This window comes from Zingiber officinale, chromosome 2B (genome assembly GCF_018446385.1).
Source record: "Zingiber officinale cultivar Zhangliang chromosome 2B, Zo_v1.1, whole genome shotgun sequence".
Lineage (NCBI taxonomy): Eukaryota > Viridiplantae > Streptophyta > Magnoliopsida > Zingiberales > Zingiberaceae > Zingiber > Zingiber officinale.
The window spans coordinates 89,100,463-89,115,212 of NC_055989.1; positions in this window are offsets into that span (position 1 = coordinate 89,100,463).

Here is a 14,750-nt window from a genome sequence, read left to right on the forward strand (position 1 = left end):
ATTACAAAGCTACTAACAATGAAGCAGAGTATGAGGCCCTCATAGCCGGATTACAGGCAGCACGGCATGTGGGAGCAGGTCGGGTGACACTCTATTCCGATTCGCAGTTGGCCGCTCAGCAACTTTCCGGCACCTTTGAAATCAACTGTGTTCGGCTCAAACTCTACGCTGAGGCATTTGAAAAACTCAAAGCTACTTTCCGAGAGGTGCTTATTCAGAAGATTCCCCGAACGGCCGATGAGTTAGCCAAACTCGCGAGCTCAATAACGCCGGTCGCCATTCAACAACCAATTGAAAAAACGCTGCTGGTGGCGCATGTCGACCGGATGCAAGGCCTCGCGTTTCCAAGTGACTGGAGGACACCTATTATAGAATTCCTCCGTTCGGGCACCACACCATCCAATGAATATGCAGCCCGGCTCCTCAGAAGAAGAGCCGGTCGGTTTACACTCATCGGAGAGCAGCTTTCTGAAATGTGTAAGCCCGGAGGACTCAGCTTACATCCTCCAGGAAGTACATCAAGGATCATGCGGGGGTCATCCGGGCGGACGCTCATTGGCCAAGAAGATCCTCTTGGCCGGATACTTTTGGCCAACTTTACAAACAGATGCCGCTCGGACAGTATCTACATGCCTTTCATGCCAGAAGTATCACAACTTCTCCCACCGACCGGCAGAGGAGATGAAGGCATCAACCATCTCATGTCCGTTCGATCAATGGGGAATGGATATTGTGGGTCCATTTCCGATGGCGACCGGGCAGAGGAAATTTTTACTAGTGGCGGTAGACTATTTCTCCAAGTGGGTGGAGGCCGAGCCGCTGGCAAAGATCACTGAACAAATGGTTAAAAAATTCATCTGGCAACACATCATTTGTCGGTTCGGCATCCCTCGCCGACTAGTGTCCGACAACGGGCGGCAGTTCACAGGGAAGATGTTAGAGGATTGGTGCAAAAGCTACGACATTGAGCAACATTTCACGTCCGTGGCCTATCCTCAGAGCAACGGTCAAGCTGAAGTCGCCAACCGGGAAATTCTTCGTATTCTGCGCGCTCGGCTCGACCATTTGGGAGGGAGTTGGCCGGATGAAGTGCCGAGCGTCTTGTGGGCCATCCGAACGACGCCAAAAGAAGGGACGGGAGTCACACCGTTCCATTTGGTATATGGCGGTGAGGCTGTCATACCGGTCGAAGTCGGCGTTGAGTCAGCCCGGATCCAGAGCTATGATGATGACAACGCCGAACGAAGAAACATGGAGCTGGACTTGGTAGAAGAGGAGAGGGCAAAGGCGTCCGTTCGGCTGATGGCATACCGTCAGCGGATGAAGCAAAACTACAACCGGCGTGTAATTCCCAGATCGTTCCAAGTCGGCGATCTTGTCTGGAAGAAAGTCAAGCCGGTCGGCAACATCGGCAAGCTTGAAGCTCCATGGGCAGGCCCTTTCAAAATCATCGAAAAGCTCCGCTCGGGCGCGTATTATCTGGAGGACGAGGACGGACGGCAGCTAGATAGGCCGTGGAGCGCGAACCACCTCCAGCCTTACCGGGCAGGGTGAAAGGTGTATCACTGTAGATCACCCTGTGTATTTCATTTTTCGACTAAATACTTGAAATGCAGAGATGAAAAGTCAAAAGAGCGAATATAAGGCATTATCATCGTAAACAGAAGGCCCCCGAGCCGATCGGCCGGGAGGTTTATATCCGAGCCGGGAGCTCGAAACAGAAGGCCCCCGAGCCGATCGGCCGGGAGGTTTATATCCGAGCCGGGAGCTCGAAACCGAAGGCCCCGAGCCGATCGGTTGAAATGTAGAGATGAAAAGTCAAAAGAGCGAATATAAGGCATTATCATCGTAAACAGAAGGCCCCCGAGCCGATCGGCCGGGAGGTTTATATCCGAGCCGGGAGCTCGAAACAGAAGGCCCCCGAGCCGATCGGCCGGGAGGTTTATATCCGAGCCGGGAGCTCGAAACAGAAGGCCCCCGAGCCGATCGGCCGGGAGGTTTATATCCGAGCCGGGAGCTCGAAACAGAAGGCCCCCGAGCCGATCGGCCGGGAGGTTTATATCCGAGACGGGAGCTCGAAACAGAAGGCCCCCGAGCCGATCGGCCGGGAGGTTTATATCCGAGCCGGGAGCTCGAAACCGAAGGCCCCGAGCCGATTGGCCGGGAGGTTTATATCCGAGCCGGGAGCCGGCGTCTATAAACCCTCCGAGCGGAAGGCCGACGAGCACCGTCGTTAAAGATCGAGAGCCGCGCCGATCGGCTATAAACCTCCAGGCCGACGAGCACCGTCGTTAAAGATCGAGAGCCGCGCCGATCGGCTATAAACATCCGCGCCGACGAGCACCGTCGTTAAAGATCGAGAGCCGCGCCGATCGGCTATAAATAACCGCGCTATCGACCCCCGACGATAAATATCAAGAGACGTGCAAAGGATGGTTAATCGGAATTAAAGAGGCAAACAAGTTTGCGCGCTGAGCGGTTGATCAGGCGCGTAATGAGACATTGAAGATAATTCGTTTGTCTGGCATAGCGAGGTGCCGAGCGGAATGGTTATAAAGAATACTTAGTAAGTTCTTGCCACAATAAAAGGTGAAAGGAACAGAAGATCATCTATTACGCAAGCTAAAAAAGTCATTACAGAGATAGTTCGGGCCGAACGGCTGGAATACAAAAAAGTTTATAAAAACGCTCCTCAGACATCAAAATCAAAGAGAGCGTCGGGGATGGTGTCCATCACGCTCGCTATATCTTCGGGGGGGATGGTCACCTCGGCAAACAAGTGACCTTTGGTCTTTAGATATCCCACCGCCGCCTTGATCGCCTCCTCGAACGTGAGGGATATCTTGTCAGTGAACTTCTCTCCGAAGTCCTCCGAACAAAGGAACGCTTTCCTCACCTCGTCAGAGCGGGCCTACTCCCCCTCCTGGTATTCCTTGAGCGCGGCATGGGCGGCATCGCTGGCGGCTTGGAGCTCGGCCAGATCTCCGTCGAATCTTTGGAGATCCGCCGAGCGGCCCTCCTTTTCGGCGGCCAACAGGGCGTCCAAGTCTTTGATGCGTTGTTCCAACCCCCTGATCTCCACCTTCATACGGTCCATATCATTGATGGCCTGTTGCTTCCGAGTGGTCGTCGTTTTGAGCTCCTTCTCTCGTTGCTTGATCATCGTTTCGAGCCGAACGACTTTGCTCGCCGAATCGTTAGCCCTTTTCCGTTCGGCATCTAGCGATTTTTTGGCCTTCGCCAGAGCGGCAGCCGACTGCCCGTTACCCCCAACGGTTTTTTGTTTTTTCAACTCGTCCTCCAGCTCGGCCAATCGATTGCTAATAGCGATCTGCTCCACCCAGTTCTACCAACAAATGTCCACAGGTTAGAAACCTAATTCGAATATGCAAATAAAGAAAAGGAGAGCATACCCCGGTGGTCTGTTGAAGGTTGCTATCGCCGAGCTGCCCGGGAGTCATCTTGGCTATGCGACGCCGAGCATCTAGCCAAGCTTGGGCAAGAGGGCCCGTCAGAGTAATCTGCTGCTCGGGGACCACTGGCCGGTCGGCAGCAGCCATGTACGCCTTTGAGGGGAGGCGCAGAACGATCTTTATCAAGTTTTGGCCGCTCGGCTCGCTCTGAGAATCAGCGGCCTTATCGGACGGCCCACCGGCAGAAGAGGAGGGAAGCTCACCTATACGCCTGATACGGCACAAAGTTCTGGAAGGGCTGGACGGCGGCACCTCCGAGCTGGCCCTCGGAGAGCCCTGAGGAGTTGGGGTACTCTCGAGGGAAACCGTCCCGGATAGCGCCGGTGCGCCCGCGCTCCGCTCGGGCAGTGGCTCATCAAGATTAGAGGCAGGGGCAAAGGCAGGGGCAGATTCTGGTTTTCGACGCTTCCGAGTGCGTAGCGGCACATCATCGGCCGAACGGCCCCCTACCTCAGCCTCGGTAGGAGGTTCCAGGTCACCCGCGGCCTCATTGTGAAAGGCAGGGACATCTGAGGCTTCGGGGACAGTTGGTGCCCCCTCACTTTCTCCACCGGTCGGATCGGATGGAGCAAGGCCCCGCTCGGCGGCCTCCTTGTTAGTCACCTCCTTAATCTGAGCAGCTTTCAGTTTGAGCTTCTCGGTAGCCTTGGCACGCCACATGACTTCAGCTGCAGAAGCAAAAAATAAATCAGTTAGAACAAAACAAATGGGAAGATAAGGAAACTTACTCATGCTGTAGGGCAGATCGGCGGGGATAGAAGACAAGCCGAATATATGCATTACTCCCGGAAGGAGCATCTCGTCAATATGATAGCGCTGACCGACTAGCCGTTCGGCTGCATGGAGATAGTCCGCGTCACCTCTAAACTTGCCGAGCTCCGGTTGCGCGGGCATAGCCGTCTGCCACTTGGTGCGGAAAATCGGCCGCTCGGGAAAACGTATATAGAAAAAATGCTCCTTCCAATGTTTGTTGGAGCTCGGCATATGATCAAAAAGCACGAAGCCTATCCTAGACTGGAAAACAAAGGTACCCCACTCGGCTTGCTTGGGATAGTAAAAGTAATGGAATATTTTTGGGTCCAAGGGGATGTTGTTCAGCTTGAACAAAACTATCACTCCGCTCAGCAGCCTAATAGAGTTGGAAACTACCTGGCCGAGCGGAATGCGGAAATAGTTGCAGACTTCTAAGAAAAAGTTGTGAGGTGGAAAACGCAGTCCGGCCAGAAATTGGTCTCGGAAGAAAAGCACTGTGTCGGACGGCGGTGCATGAGGCCGATCGGCTGGTGTGGCTAACACTATTTGGTGGTCGGTCGGCAGGTCATAAGTCCGGACGAGACGCAAGGCGTCTTCCTCATCAAAACGGCTCTCCATGGTCGTGTACCATAGACCTGGAGCTCCGCCAGTCGACTGTGAAGTGCTAGTCATGGTCAAGGGACGAGAATATAGGATGCCGAGGGAAGGGGTGAGCAAAGAAGGGAGAAGAAGCCGATTGAAGGAAACGGGTAACAAAAAGAAGAAAGCGCTGGGAACAAGAGAAAAGGCCTTACAAACAAAGAAGATGATCGACGAAGGGCCGAGGTTTGCCGAAGAGTTGAGGGGCGAGGTTGCCGGAAGAGAATACGAGCAGAGAAGAGCCGGAGAAGAATGAAGCAGCGAGGCGGCGGCGGAAGCGGAGCCGCAAGCTTTATATGGCCGCCCGGAAGCAACCTCCACCGTCCGATCCAGGTCGTCGATATCGAGGTTGTCATCGGATCGTCCGTTTCAAACGGCGGCTGTCCCATCGGAAGTGACGTAACCGCCATACTCTGACAAATGTACGGTCGCCACGTGTCAGCCGGGTACTAGCCGCATTTAATGAGCTCCCCTTACCTCGCGCAGAGCACGTGATGGGTAGTATGGGAGAACAACGGACATCGATTCCCAGAAAATACAAGGCATGGACAAAGTATCGCCGGACAGACAGATATCGCCGCACGGATGAGCATCTTTATGCCTGGCCGAGCGGCCTAAGGCAATGATCATTGTTCGACAGATCGGCAGTCCAGTCAGTCGGACTTTGCCTCCTTCGACTAGACTCGAGAGGAAGGCAAGTGATCCGGCGGTAAAAATCCGGAACCCCATAAGGAGTCAACGCTGAGGGGAGGTCAAAGGGTCCAGTGGCTCGCCGGAAAAGGGCGAGCCGACCGGACTCAGAAGAAAGGAAAATCTGATAGTAAAAGGCACCCTGGTAGGGACCAGGGGTCCGACGCTCAAATAAAGCAGTGCGTAATGACCGAGCGGAAGGAGGTGCCGCCCGGACGGCGCAAAGAATCAAGGCCGCCCGGACGACGTTCATCGCCCGCTCGGCGGGCCGGGCACCCTAGTCAGACGGTGGGTAAAAGACGGGGACATCTTCTGACAGCCGTCAAGTCGTATGGCTGTGCCATACTTCTAGTCTGACAACGGGTGGTCCTGCCGTCCCATCAAAGAACATGCTCGGACTGTGGCAGCATGGTGTCAGGTAAGATCTCTGACAAGTGCATACCGTGGTATGGGTTGCTGACACGTACGCACCTCGGTGGGCGTGCATCGGTTCCTTCTCCGTCTTATATAAAGAGGCTATTACTTCGCCAAAGGTACGTAGAATACGAATTTGGCAGCCACTTTCTCCAACACTTACCTGACTTGAGCGTCGGAGGACCGTCGCCGGGACACCCCTCCCGGCTCGGTTTTGTTGCAGGTTCGCCAGAGCACTCGAGGATCCAGTAGAGAGCGCCACGTGCCCAGCATCCGCTGACTCTTGATTCGGACAGGATCAATAAGGTTGAGTGGTACTACTCTTGGACTAAGATATTAATTAAATGAGTTGTCAGTAACTCACTTAATTAGTGGATATTCGATATCTTAAACACAGGGAGACTAACACACTCATAATAAGAAGGAGCCCAAAAATATAATTTGGGATTGGTGCGGTAGTTCAATAATAGTTCTCTAGTGGAATGAATTATTATTGATAAAATTAAGTTGTGTGTTCGGGGCGAACACAGGATGCTTAATTTTATCGGGAGACCAAAACCAATTCCTCCTCTCGGTCCCTATCGTAGCCTCTTATTTATAGAGTACTATACCCACCTTCTATACCCACCTAAAGGGGGCCGGCCAAGCTAGCTTGGGAACCAAGCTAGGGCCGGCCTAAGCATGAATTGAGGTGGCCGGCCCTAGCTTGAACCCAAGCTAGAGGGGCCGGCCATATTAAATTAAAAAGAATTTTAATTTTAATTTTTATTATGTGGAAGATATAATTTATTAAAGAGAATTAAAATTAAAATATCTCTCTTGTAAAAGATCTACAAAAGATTAAAGAAATAGATTAGATCTCTTTCCTTATTTGTAGATTGGTGAGATATTTTATTTTCTCTTTAAAAATTATTCACATGTTGTAAAATTAAAATTATGGAAATTTCTTTTTATCAACTATGAAGAGATTTTTGAAGAGAAATTTTAATTTTAAAATTTCCGGAAACAAATTAGGAAGTTTTAATTTGTTGATTAAAACTTGTCTAATTTACTTCCTTTTGATGTGGCCGACCATTAGAATTTAATTGGGGAAATTTTATTTTATTTTTCTCAATTAAATCATGTCAAGGAAATTAAGAAAATTTTATTGTAATTAAATTTCCTAATTTGCCTAGGCCAAGGAATATAAAAGAAGGGGTGAGAGTGCCTTCATGACACACAACCTCTTTTATTTCTCTCCCTCTTTTGTTCCTTGGTGTGGCCGGCCATCATCATCATCATCCTCTCCCTCTCTTCCTCTTGTGGTGGCCGAACCTCTCTCTCCCCTTGGAGCTCTTGTGGTGGCCGGATACTACTTGGAGAAGAAGAAGAAGAAGGAGAGAAAGCTAACATCTCTTGGAGCTTGGTTGGTGTTTTGATCTTCTTCCTTGGTGAAGCTTTCTTATTGTTGGCCGAACCTAGCTAGGAGGAGAAGAAGGTGGTTGATGGTTTCTCATCTTGGAAGATCGTTGCCCACACAACGTCCGAGGTTAGAAGAGGAATACGGTAGAAGATCAAGAGGTTTTTCTACAAGGTATAACTAGTAATTTTTCTTTCCGCATTATACTAGTTATTTTTGAAAATAATACCAAATACAAGAGGCTTACGATTCTAGTATTTCGAATATGGTTTTCGATGTTGTGTTCTTTTATTTTATTTTTCCTTGTGATTTGATTGTTCTTTTCGGTTAACCTAAAGTTATTTTAGGAAATTAAATATTAGCTTTCTATAAAAGGTTTTGTCTAGTCGGTGGTGGTTGCTCCCATATCCAAGAAGGTCATGTGCCTCGCCACGTCAGTACTGGGAACCAATTATGGAAATTAATATTTAATGGAATTAATAACTTAAGGTGACTTGGGTCGAACGTGTTAAGTTCCGCAGGAGATCCAAGTCAAAACCTAAAAGAACAAATAGATTAAGTTTTGGATCAAACGTGTTAAGTTCCGCAGGCGATCCAAAATTTAATTTAAAAGAACACATGGTAGCTAGGAAAAGATTCAGACCTTTGTACAAAATTTTTGTACAATGGAACCTCTAGGTTTTCCGAGTAGCAACCAACAGCGGGAGTGTCGCTTCGCCTTCTGAGTCTGGAGGCTAGCAAAAACGAACAGAACCGGAGAATCAAACCAACTGGTTTGGTTCAAACCGAACCATACCAGAGACTGGCAAAAACGGACCAGGCCGCCTGCAAGTGCGAGGCCCACGAGCTGGAGATTTGCACCCCCCTGCGCGCGATAATCACGTGCGTCGCGCCCGGTTTATGGATTTCTGACTCGAACCCCCGAACCCACTTGATTTGGGCTTGACCCGCGCATGTGTGTAGGTCCACCCAACTTTGCTAAGCAAGGATGGAATGACTCCATATATAAGGTCATTCCAACCTTCTTTGCTTAGCAATGTGGGACTACATGCATACACATATGCATTACAAAAAACAAAGAAATAATTTGAATTTTCAAAAGAATTTTTTTTAAAACAAAATTCAACAATAACTAACTATGTTGGATGTTATATTGGATTAGTACCTAGTTTGGATTTTGACTGCATCAGAAGATGTGATAACAAATTAAATGAAATCAAATAACCAAGGTCATAAAGGATTTTGAGGTTCACCAGCCGATTGATACTTAGTTCATGAGTCAATAAAATATCATATCAATTGAACAAAGCATGTGACCCAACACTTAATTTCTTGTTAGTATAATAAAAATTAGAATCCACAACCAACTGCATAGCCTCATCTAACTACCATGTAAACCCCCACATAAGGGAAGATGTGTTGGTTCACACGAAGATAGTCTTCTCCAAGATCACACCTAAAGGATGAAGGATGAATTAAAAGGCACAACTATACAGTTGGACAAAACATTACCCTTCTATTATATGTATCTAACAAAATATTATATAATTTCAACCTCTATTTTCATGATATTATTGAAGCTTGATAATACGTAAAGAATATCGAGATGGGTAGTTTGTTAGATAATCAATATTAACAACTAAGAAATAAAAACTCAAATATCAAAAGAACAATCTCATCAAATTATACATGCATTTCTACTAACTGAACTATAGTATCCTCACTCTTCCAGCTGCCTATCTACCGTGACCTGTTGATTAATCCTTTCGTGTTGAAGCAGAGCCATCGACTACTTGATGGCGGCTGACACAGCGGTCGGTCACTTGCTGGATGTTCCAATGGCCGACACAGCAGTCGATCGCTTGCTAGCGGCCGACACAGCCTCGCGATCGCTTGCTAGCAGTCGGCACAGCTGCACAGTTGCTTGCTGGCGGCCGGCACATCCACCAACATGAGGCTGGCGGCCGGCAAAGTCGTCAGTAGCGCTAGCGACCGGTAAAGCTGCCAGTCGCCAGCCGCGTGCTGGCAACCAGCAAAGTTGCAACTGTGTGATAGTGATCGGTAAAGTCGTCAGCCGCGTGCTGGTGATCGGCAAAGCCGCCAACCGATGCTGGCAACCGGCAAAGGTCGGGAAGGGGAGAAAAATGCTCGGGAAGGAGAGAACTTACCCGAAGATCATCGAAGTGGAGAGATCATGTCGGGATCGCCGGAGAGGAGAAAGATGAGCGCGCAAGACGAAAAGGACCAGTGTCGTAATTTTATTTTCAGAATTACCAACAGAATCTAATTTTCGTCAGTAATCTCCGACGAAAATTAGATGTCGTCGAAAATCTCGTTATTTTCCTGATAATAAATAGTTTCTATTATTTTATTGATGGAAATTTAATTCTGTCGAAAATATTTCCAACGGAATGAAATTTCTATCGGTAATATTGGATATTACTGATGGAATTAAATTTTAGTCGAAAATATTAGAATATTACTGACGGAATAAGATTTCGTTGGTAAACCTGATTATTTTTGTAGTATTCAATTGATTTGTTGATCGATTGAGAAGATTTCTTCATGAGAACAAAAGGTTCATGAATAGATCAACCAATCAATTAAGATGGGTAGTCGATCAAGGCTTGATATCAATCGATTGAGATTCAAAATGAAATAATCTCAGTCGTCGATCTGGAGTTGGTAGTGCTTAATGGGCATGCCAAACATGCTTTAATTGATTGGGATCTTCACCAATTGATTGGCAGCGATGAAAAAAATGAGAAACAACCAGATTTTGAAGAGTTTAAAAGGGGAGATTTTGACACAACAAATACTACGGTTCTATTGCTATTCTCCTGTGAAGCTCTCGTCTTCAATCCTCAATCAATAAAGAGAAGAAGAATCAATCACATTGTAATCTTTTCTCTCTTCTTCTTCTTGTTGTATTCTTTTGAGAATTTCTTTGAAAGTTCTGTTGTAAAAGGTTTCTCCACCTTCGGTTTATTCCGAGAAGGAGAAGTTAATAGTGGAATCTCCAACTACTGGTGTGGGCACCTGGATTAGTCATTTCAAGAAGGTGGAGATCAAGTAAATCAAGTTGTTAGCATTATAGGATTCTAAACTTTAAGTACCCGTTGCAAAGAAGAAATTGAAGAAAGTTATTCACACGCCTCCCCCCTAACTTTATCAGTCCTAACAAAAACTTGGTTCGTTTAGATATTATCGAGCTCTCAATTCAAGCTTGTTTAATTATTTTAAACTTTTACATTTTAAATTATTTGATTGATTATTGAAATCGAGGATATAAATTTATTTTATTTATTGTAAACTTTTTTTTTGTTTATTTAACATGTTAATAAGAGTTTTATTGATGAACATTATTCACGAACGTTATTTATAAATATTGTTCACGAATATTAACGAGCTAAACATATATATGTTCAAACTTGTTGATTTAGGTTAACGAGTTGTTTAAGGTTGTCAAAATCATTGATTTTATGTGTATTGAATGAACATAAATAATCTCTTATTAAACCAGGCACCAAACTTATTAACGAATATTTAGTTCATTTATAGCCCTAGATTTGACCAACTTGATGAGCTTGACTTATCTGCCTATCATGATCAATCGGACTAACTTGATTAGCCTAATTGATCAAACTAGTCACCTTGCTTGATTGATTGACATGAACTCATTTTAGTCTTTTTTTTGTTTAAATTATCAAATGATGACTTATTAAATAGTATTATGTTCTTTAAAACAACTTCATTAAGGTATAAAATGATCCATTTATTAAAACGAGTGATTGCACTTCCAATTTTGTAAAGTAAATCATAAGCGATTCTCGTTTTCATCTCATTCCACCAATCCTTCAAAAAACTATGTTTATTTAGAAGGGGAAGAATTTGAAGGGAAATAATGAGAAACAATGTGAGGGAGATGTTGATGCAATTTATTACCGAAAAGGTCATAATCCTCACTTTGAGAGCCCTTCCAAAGCTGAAGATACATTAACCAACACTTTGGCCCTTTGTATAGATCGGATGACTCACGATGTATTTCACATTGAGAATTGACTTCATAATTTATTATAGCAATATGATATGTAGGTACCAATATATCAGCATGTGTGTGAGGACAATATTGATACAATTTATGATCTTTGATAAGAAGAGAAGAAAGAAGGAATAAAAGATTCAACATCTCCATTGTTCGTCTCTTTATACGATGTTAGAAAGTTGGTTAAGATGACGAGGAGAAGCAATGATTGTGGGCTTGTAAATGATGAGCGATGACGACGAATGAACAAACCAACAATACGATGGTTGGTTGAAGACGTATGATGATGGATGGCAAGCTGTTAATAGTGTTCGTCCTTTTTCCCTCTGTTAATATAGACGAAACAAAAAATATTTAGACCTTATTTCATTGGCAGTTTTTTTAATCCTTAATTTAAACAAAAAATAAAAAAACGGTTAAAAAAACAAATAGGTAATTTTTTTATTAGAATAGTAAAAAAAAATGACACTCCTTTTTATTAATCATTAAATTAAATCATCTATGTAGATAAATGTTCCTACCATGTGTCCTTTCTTTTTTCTCACTCGCACCCTGACACGGTACAGCAACACGTGTCAATAACATAGCTAGACCATCCGGTCTGGTAATGAATTAGGAATCTACCGTTGAAGATTTGTTACAGTATATTATTATTAATTTTTTTTTAATAGATAGTAATCTAACTTTCAAGATGGACATTTATGTATATTTTTTTAATTTATCCTAGCTATCGATCGAAAATTTTCATAAGACTAGATCAATCATCCCAGATTCAACATTAACTGACCTGATTAATCATTTGTTTTTAGTAACACGTGAGATTAAACAAACTTTACAATAGATTTTTAATTGTAAAGGCCAGTTGTTGGGTGAATTGCCACGAGAGTTTCTAGATTTATTTAGTGGATGAATCGGGATAGGGCCGCATAACTACCTCTCGGACTAGTTAGACACAAGGAATAGACTACTGGGTGAATTATCACGAACACTTCCAAATTTATCTGATGGATAAATCGGGATAGGGCCACCTGCCTGCCTCCCACACTGGTTAGACGCATGGAATAGACACATGGAGGGGGATAAAATCTCATATTGAGAAAATTCCCTACGGGAATTCACACCAACAGCCTGCAAGCCAGCCAGCCAGCCAGCGAACTGGAACCAAAATGAACTCCAAGCACATGATTTCCAACCACATTCCAAAGACAAAGCAGTTGGAACATGGAACTCAAAAGTTTGAGAGAGGGGACCGTCCTAAAATGGCTCGAGAAACGCCAATCCTCATCTTACTCACCTTAAATCTGGAAACCACCCAATTCCTACAAAATATTTTTGCACTACACTATTGTGTTTGTTAATCAGCTGGGACCACAACATGCATGCTCACTTCATTCCTGGTTACCCATCGAGCATCTCTAAGCAGGAAGCCAGCTGTTGGAAATCAATGTCCTTAATGACGCCGTAGAATTGGTGCAGCATTTATTGGGCGATCAAGCAAACGGAGAGCGCCATTAGGGTTTTTTTTTTTTTTTTTCACACTCGCTGTATATACTCATCATTTTATGTGATGCATATTTATCAGAGGTAAGGGGTGTATTTCTTATTTGAATTAATTATATTCAATTAAACTAAGAGCTAACCGTTATTCTGTCCGTGATCACCACCTCGGTCGCAACTGGCTAGCAGTGTAGCTAGGTTTGTTGCGACCAAGGTGATGATTGACTAGCTCGGTCCCACTGTCAAAGGTCTTTGATCGTGCGACCGATTTGATCGTGTGATTTACCATGTGGCAAGAATTCCTGAGCTATGCAACCAGTCTAACCGTGAGACCAGAGGTTGCATTCATGTAGATCGTTGCGGCTGTCAGCCACACTGGAGAGAAAATTTTTACATTTTTTTAGTAAAAAAATATATATATATATCTTCTGATAAATACTATAATGTGCAAGTGTAGTAGTATGCCTTTTAATAATTTTTTAAATCTATTGCATCCTTCAGTAAAGTGTTGTTTATGTACATAACCTGCTGCTGAGTAATTTTGAAAATGATCAAATCCGATGCTATGAAAATTTTTGAAGGATAAATTTAAAAATGCTCAAGCATAACATTTAAAATCGAAGGAAAATATCCTATAGTATATCGTAATGAAAAAATAAAATAGTGAATATTTAAGAAATTACTAAGTGTCACTATCGTCCAGAGGACGACCAAACCAACCAGCTGCTTGGGGATTGTTACCGGTGGTCCATGTTTTTATCTGTGCGGAGATGAGAAGACTAGCTCCTCTCTCCTTTGCAGACGGCAGACACGCGCACCATCGCCTGTCTCGTGGCTTTTCAATTTAATTTTCCGTCGCAATTAACACGCATATGGACAATGCAAAAGAGACCAATTGTGTATCGTGCTTTTCCACGTTCCTCTGTTATCCTCCCCTTCGCAATGCTGCAGCTCTCTCCCCTCCTCGCCTTCTTGCTATCTGTCATGTCGTCTCTTTGTGTGCCTCTCGCACATGGAAGGATAAAGGGAAGGAAATCGTGGCTTTCCGTTGGTAGATAGATCTCTCGGTCACATGCAAGTCCATGCAGACACCAACAGCGTCCACACAGCGTCCCCTTGGCTAGCTGCTGTTCTGATATCCCTACAAAGGAAGCTGTTGGCCGAGTGTTCCTCACATGTCCGAACGTCTGAATATCTGTCCTGACGTCTTGGCTCAAAAAATTGAATCAGGACATCCAGACGAAATCTGGACGTCCGAACAGGGATATCCAAGACTACGTAAGATAAAGGTGTACAGGATATTAAACCCTATATAAAATTTTAATAAAGAATATCTCAAATATCTCTTACCGTGTATCCTTATATTATATGAAAGGGTATATATATTATATAATCGGTTTATAATAGACGGTCAAATGACTAAGGTAAAAATGATTTTTTTTTTTACCATGATACCCTAAGGATTTTATGTCACACACCCGTGAACATTTAATTTTTTTATTTGATTTTTTTTATATTTAATATTATAATCCAACTTTTAAATTCTAAAGATAAAATCCTGAATGATGTATCCATAAACAAAAAAAAATTATTTATTTATTTAAAAAAATTAGTTCTGTTAATAAAATTTTATCTTTAAAATTTAAGAATTGAATTATAATATTAAACATATAAAATATTTTAAATAAAAAAAATTAGATGTACATAACGTAAGGTATAATCTGCCTTGTAATGTAATCAAGATTATATTAAAATTTTGTAATCTAGATTACAAAGTAAATACTATGTAATCCGATTACATTACGAGGTCATTGCTTAACTAAATTTGAATGCCAAATAT